The following is a 7,921-nucleotide window of genomic DNA, read 5'->3' on the forward strand; positions in this document are numbered from 1 at the left end:
CAAATAATTGAACAGTGTCTACCTGTCTGAAATACAAAAAAGCCTGATTTTCTTTGGATAGGTTCACCTGGAGACAAACTGTTCACATTTTCGAGCTGACAAGTTTTACCTTTACTCTTTAGTATCATTTGTATGTTTTTCCTCTTATAGTTGATGTGTTTCTCTCAGTTTTTGTTTGTAACCCGGATTTGTTTTCTCTCAATGATTTATGACTTTCGAACAGCGTTATACTACTATTTCCTTAACTTTACCTTGCGCAGAACAAAAATCAATAAAAATCGTGAGTGGTTTGACCGTTATAACCTAATTTGTACTAACCATTAACACTATGACGGATGACACTAGTTGAGCAGAAAATAAGAGCCATTGTGGATCACTTGAAATCACCCCTAGTTTATGGTGGGGTCACCCCTAGTTTATGGTGGAGTCACCCCTAGTTTATGGTGGGGTCACCCCTAGTTTATGGTGGGGTCACCCTTAGTTTATGGTGGGGTCACCCCTAGTTTATGGTGGAGTTATAATTTCTACAAAACATTTGATGTAGTGTTGTGTTGCTTTTTTGTTTTTTCGTCGTCTTTGTTTTTTGTATGTCATGGCGTTCTCAGTTAAAATTCTACTGATGAGTTTTGATTAACATTGTTATCATCTGTCTGGACAAACAATGACCTACACAAGAACAAATATGTTACCACGATATTACCAACGTAGTGTATTTGCTGAAGAAGAAAAAATATCACAAAAATACTGAACTCCAAGAAAAATTCAAAACGGAAAGTCTCTAATTAAATTGCAAAATCAAAAGCTCAAACACATCAAACGAATAGACAACAATAGTCATTTTCCTGACTTGGTACAGGCATTTTCTTAATTAATGGTGGATTAATCATAGTGTTATAGCTAGCTTAACCTCTCACCTGTATGACAGTCGTATAACATTCCGTTATATATTGACAACGATGTGTGACCAAAACAAAGATACATAATAGGTAAAAATGTCAAACACAGGGCACAGCAATTTACTTTGTTCTGATATATATATATATTAATGTAAATTTGACAAGTAAACACAATATTTTCGGGTTTTAAAGACTGGCATAAGTATACACTCTTTATGAAACTATAAAAAAACGCATGTATAATTTATTTAAGAAATAACATAAAAAAGTGGCGTACACTGAATAACGCGCGTAGTAGGTTCTTTCAAAGTGGACACCACATTTGTTTTATGTTATTTAGAATAGACAGAAAATATATTACAGCCATTCCTTCTAATTTGATTTTAAATTCCATTTTAAGCAGGAGTAAATCATGAAAATGTTTTGATGACCTCACGGTCACATGACAAAATTACGTCTTTGAGCTGATAGAAAAAACACCGTCTGCAAACAGAAGACACGATATAGCCAACATTAAATTATTTAGCCAGATATATCATAAAGTGCATACACTTTGACCTCAGCCACATGTAAGTTCTCTGTTCCTCGTATTGTCAATTTCACATAACGTGCCTTTTCCTCATACTGACATCCAAGCACAATATGTTCTCCAAGTTCAGCCGGTCCTGCGTAATGGGTACATAGATGCAGGTTATTTAATGAAGTACCAACCATAATGTCCAGGTCATGCAGACGTCGTCCTGAAACAAAATAAAAGTTAATCTATTTTCCTATTCTTAGATTTCAGTTTATTTCTGTGTTCTTTTTTTTGTATAGGTAACAAGTACCCGGCCACGTCAACTTGTATTTGTAGTTTTTGTATTTTTATCCATTTAATGAGTTTAGCATTTTTCAACTGATTTTTATAGTTCGGTCGTTTTTATGTTGTACTGTTACACCACTGTCCCAGGATAGGGGAGGATTGAGATCCCGCTAACATGTTTAACCCCGCCACGTTCTCTATGTATTAGCCTGTCCCAAGTCAGGAGTTTGTATTTCAGGGGTTGTCGTTTGTCTATGTGTTACGTTTTTGTTTTTCGTTCATGTTTTGTTCATAAATGATGCCTTGTTTTTCATGTTACTAATAATGCATTCCCGTTTGCATTTAATTACTGATTTTTCTAGTTTTTATTTTCACGTTTGGTTTGAAATTTCCTCCTTATCTTGAATACGTCAAAAGTACACTTTTTCGAAGTTTGAATAATTTATCTACAATGCTTAAGAGCAATTCTCTGTAACCACCAACCAACTACCTTGCAGTCATTCAAAACTTTGACGAATTTAGCATCGAAAAACAACTACTTTGCAGTCATTTGTAATCAAAACTAGGTTTTATTTTATGATATTTGTAAATATTTTTCAGAAACATGAAACTTAACAAACAAAATAGCAATGTCATTCATATATAAAAAAATATTTTGGCTGAATCTTGTCACAACCACAGAAGCAGAGGTCATTTTTCAATATAGTTCAGATGACAAATTTTACACATTTTGTATGAACAAAATAGACATGTTTGCATCCACCCCCATTTAAACTGTGGTTGTGAATGGAAAGGATCATTTTTTTTACAAAAAAATTATAACAAAATGTTCGGGAAATTAGGTTCTAGGATGGGTGCTATGGAAACAAATATGTGTCATTTTTGCCTTTTTTGTAGCCGTTTTATTAAAATAGTCCACAAAAAGTAATTATTATTGAATGACTATGATGTGCAAACTATTGGCAATTAAATTACCATAAATTTGTCCAAAGGTAAAAGGTCATTGGTGACCTTGAACTTTGACCTTGTGTATATTAATTGAATTTTGAAAGGAAATGTAATAGCAAGAGGCATACTTTATATGGAGAAAATGATCAGGACGTTTTAAGCACCTTTTTATTAACACATGAAAAATAAGTCAAGTTCATGTCAAAAGTTCTTAGCAACACCCTTATTTGATAAAAAAAGTACCTAGCAACCATGCATGATTTCATTCAGGACTATATTAACTATAATATAGACCTCACTTCAAAGGTCTAGGGGGTGTCATCACATTAGTTGTAAAAATCATTCATGTATAGTGTAAAACTGCCTAGCAACCATTTATTTATATTAGGAATATGCCTAGCAACCATCAATTATATTGTAAAAGTGCAAAGCAACCATTTAATTCTGTAGAAAAACTGCACAGCAACAGTTCATTGTAGGTTTCACTGGGGCAAAAATTAAAACAAATAATATTAAGAACACACGTCTAATCCGGAATAGTAAATTATATAGCAAATTTAATTTCATGAGACTGATTACACATATATACAAAAATTTAAAAGATGTCGTCTGATGAGACAACTCTCTAGAAGACAACCAAATGTTATTCAAAGACAAGTTCTTTTAACTATAAGAAGAAAAGAAAAGGAATATAACTGCTAAGAGATCGACCAGTTTATTTTGGTTGGAGTTGGCCTTTCAAGTAAAGAAGTTATGCATAGACAAAATATTCATTTTCACCCGTTATACCTTATAAGGCTCGATTATTTATTTCATATTTTTGTTGAAATTTTTTTTCATTACGTACACACCGTTTTTGTATTTTAAATAGTTTTAGGCTGATGTGCATCTTAATGTACAGAAAATTGTTTTTAGCATGTTTTGGCCAATATTATTTATCTTAATAACCTTTGAACTTTATGTCAACTTTCAGGTCATTGAATGCACAACATGTTCCAAGTGATTTTTATTTTGTATTTGTCACTGTTTTAAAACTATGTAAATAACAATGTCAAAATTTTTCTTCAAAATACCAAAAAATGACACTTTTATGTTCCCATAGCAACCACCCTAGCAACCTATTTCCCAACCTTGAATGATAAATTATTCATAGGCAACAGTCGTAGTTTACATTTATCACTTTAGTATAATTGGTTGTGGATGGAAAAGTGTAAAATTATGTCATGCAAAATGCTTATTATTTGTCTTTTTGAATACATTGAAAATTCCACTATTTAAATCAGTGCTGTCCTCTTCTTCCTCTTTTGTCTGAAATAATTTTTATCTGTCGTTTCACTTATAAAGTGTTATATTTAAATGAACAATAGTCAAAATATTCAAAAAACTTGAAATGTATGCATAATAACTGCTTAAAATGGGTCATTTTTGATCCTCAAAATATGCATTTTTGAGGCAAAATCCAAGGGGACCCGTAACCACGGCAACGGAGGCATTAACACATTTTTTGTTAACATTTTTCTTGTAAGTTTATCGATAGGTAGCAACAGATCAAATTTCAAGAAAATCTGAGACTATACGTGCCGCAACTTGGATGGTGGTTACAGAGAATGGCTATTAATAATATTTGTATACATTTTCAGAAACATTAAACTTAACAAACAAAACAGCAATGTCATTTAAAAACAAATATTTTTGCTAAATATAGTCACAACCATAGCAGCAGAGGTAATTTTCCATAGTAGTTGAGTAGACAAATTATTCACATTTTGCATGAAAAAATTATATATTTTTGCATTCACCTCCATTTTATTAAGCTGTGGTTATAAATAAAAAGTATAAATGTTTATAGTAAAAAAATTATAACAAAATATCATGGATTTTGGGTTTTAGGATGGTTTGTATGGAAAGCAAAATGTGTCATTTTTGCGTCTTTACCTGATGAAATTTCACCATGTTATTAAGATAATCCACAAAAAGTAATAACTATTGAATGACTATGATGTGCCAACCAACATGACCGCCATGACTTAACATAGAACATAGGGGTAAAATACAGTTTGTGGCTTACATCTGTGAAACTAAAGCATTTATAGTAAATTAGACTCTGGGGTTAAAAATGTTCACCAGGTTGAGATCTATCTGCCCTGAAATTTTTAGATGAATCAGACGACCTTTTGTTTGGTTGCTGCCTCTTAACTAGTAATATTAAGGCAATTTTGGAGTTTTGGCTTATTATCTTGAATATCATAATTATAAATAAAGATGAATTCCGAACAGCAATAAGTTTCAGCAAAGTAAAATCTATAAATAAATCAATAGGACCAAAATTGTCAATTGACCACTTAAGGAGTTATTGTCCTTTTTTTAACAATTTTTCGTAAATTTTGGTAATCTGTTAAAAAAATCTTCTCTTCTGAATCTACTGAGACAAATTTATTCAAACTTGGCCACAATTATCAGTCGGGTATTTAGTTTAAAAAATTTGTCGGATGACCCTGTCTGCCAACCAACATGTCTGACATGGCTAGAAACATATAAACTAAAAAAGGTCAAGGTCTTGTAAAGAAACCAATCTGTATAAAATTCAGAGAAACCTAAAAAGAATGCTAAAAAATTACCAAATCAAATTTCGGAAATTTATCATAAAATATAAATAATCGACCTTAGACGCAAACTAAGCATAGATACAAGGTTAAACACTTTGTATGCGAGACGTGCATTTCTTCTAAAAAAAAATAGATACCATATTTAACATTCTGTACGTCAATCGTGCGTTTCTTCTACAAAAGACTAATCAGTGACGTTCGAATAAAAACATGAAATAAATGACCTAAAGTACGAAAAGTAAAATCACAAAAATACTGAACTCCGAGGAAAATTCAAAACGGAAAGTCCCTTATCAAATGGAAAAATCAATAGAAAAAAACACATCAAACGAATGGACATAAAATATCATATTCCTGACGAGGTTGAAGACCATTGCGAATATAACATTCCGAAGGGTTTTGCAAAATGAACCGTGGCAAATGTCAATTAGTGTATAAAAGATTTATTATACGTTACCTACAGTTAGCTATCATGGTGGCCGGTTAAGGCCATTTTGCGTTTTCGCCATTCATCATCAATACGGTAAAAACGCGAAAACTCGAAATTGGGAAGTCCAAAACGCGAAGTCTAAAACGCGAATTTGCGTTTTCGACTTTGTGTTTTCGCCCTTCCGCCTTTTCGGGTTTTTCGCGATTGCGTTATTGCGTTTCGAGTTTTTGCATTTTCGACTTTTGTTCTTTGACCAGGTTCTTATTTACATGGACATGTTATATTTGTTGCAAGTTTTCCTGTGTATTAAAAAAAATATAATGCACATATATATTTCCCTAAAAATTCTTCCATAAAATGCAAGCATTTTTTGTTCAATAAAGAAATAATATAAAAAAAGGATAAACGTTTTTGGGGCAACTTTAAAACAACTATATTCAATAAAATTATCATTCAATGTGGATATGACAATACTGCAACAATTCCTATATTCTTATTACTTTCTTCTCATAGAACAGGAAACGCAAAAACGCAAAAAGTGAAATCGCGAGAACGCGAATTCTCGAAAAGGCGAAATCGTGAAAAGAGGAATAGGCAAAATCGCGAAAACACGAAAGGGCGAAAACACAAAATCATAGAGAAAAAAATATTTTGAGTTTTAGCCATATAGGATATGAAGGGCTAAAACGCGAAAAAAACTAAATGGCCTTTACCGACCACCAAAGACACCTGACCGATTTTTCCCATCACGTAGAAAGCTTTACTCACCTGTGTCTATAGCGCCTTGCTTTCTGTTGAATATTTCGATCTGCTTTACTTGGTAAAATTTTCCAAGATCAACAATCCAGTAAGGCGAATAATCTAGGTTAGTGTGCATATATGTATTCAAATCTCCATCAACAGCCTTCGAAGCATATTCTACCCCAGCTGTTGAACTTTGTGTGCAGGACTTTCCGTAGGCAACTTCCGTTAATTGGATTTCTTTGATGTTTGGAAATAAAAAAGGATAAAAAAAGATAAAAATCTTTATCAAATTAAAAGTGGTAACAAAATATGAACTACTGCTGAAAGATAAAGTATGTGAAAAAAGTAAACTTGATACACATATTTCACTGGGTGTGTCCACATAAAATGAAAAAATTATCATGAAAACAAATGAACTAATTTTATTTTCAGTTGACATGTGTGTTTGAATTTTAATAATCATTATCTAACAATTGTTTAAACATAAACAAACAGTACGCAAATGAATAATAATTTGACAAACATTTTACCAAATTTTACCCTCCATCCTTTTAGGTATAAATCCATTTAATCACATTCGGTCGAAAAAAAAAAATTCTAATAGTTGTAAGAAGTTAATTCTTCATTTCATTGCAATCAAAAATATCTGAGTAATAAACATATACCTTTAGTGTTTAAATCACCATTCTTTTTTATTTGGCGTTTCTTGGCGGAGAACCCATCGAGAGCTGCGATGATACAATGGAATTTGTATATGATTAAACTTTACTCATGCCAAATATTTCTTTATTTGAAAGAAAGATAAATTCCGCACAACTGTTTGAAAAGTGCAAATAAAGCAAAGAATAGTTATTCTTTTGAAGTCGTTTTATGAAATGATGGGCTTGACTTTTAGTCTTTTTGTTAATACACATAAGAGGGCCTGGATAGCGTTTACAAAATAGACAATAATAGGAAAGAAAGATAATGATTAGAGAAAAAGAATGAATGTGGAAAATAATTGAATAATGATATATACTTTTACACAATCAAGAAATCCTATGATTACATATAAGTTTAATAGGAAAACAATTTTCTTTAGAAAAATGACCCCAAAAAATTAAAGAATTCAGAAATGAAGGACCCCTCACCCTCATAAAACATTTGTTATCTTATATACTTACGCTGGCTCTTTTCAAAAGACTGTACAAATACAGGGATGCAAGTATAAGTCGGTGACTGAGGAATACACACATCAGCAAGCTTACAGCCATGACCTTTACATGGACCAGCTAGTTCCTAAAATCATCAGAACAAATACATATACAAATACACTTACATGGGTGGTGTGTACAGAAGAAATTAATGGGCTAAAAATTCAGGAAAATGGACAGAAAAATTATAAAGAATAGATAAAGCTAGGCCAAAATCAACAGAATAGAAAATAATGGGGGAATAAATAAAGAATAAAGTAAAATTGCCTCAAATATTTTTAAAATACAGAAATGAATGACTC

The 7,921-nt window shown here is 31.9% G+C and overlaps 1 long non-coding RNA gene across 1 annotated transcript; it reads right to left on the bottom strand.

Annotated features, from left to right (window-relative positions):
* Positions 1–1,131: 1,131 nt before the first annotated feature.
* On the bottom strand, positions 1,132–7,706 carry LOC143081777 (uncharacterized). The gene is made up of 3 exons (XR_012980081.1): positions 7,590–7,706; positions 6,451–6,663; positions 1,132–1,636 (listed from the first exon to the last, which is right to left on the bottom strand). It is a non-coding gene; the product is annotated as an uncharacterized LOC143081777 (long non-coding RNA).
* Positions 7,707–7,921: the final 215 nt, after the last annotated feature.

This window comes from Mytilus galloprovincialis, chromosome 7 (assembly GCF_965363235.1).
Source record: "Mytilus galloprovincialis chromosome 7, xbMytGall1.hap1.1, whole genome shotgun sequence".
NCBI lineage: Eukaryota > Metazoa > Mollusca > Bivalvia > Mytilida > Mytilidae > Mytilus > Mytilus galloprovincialis.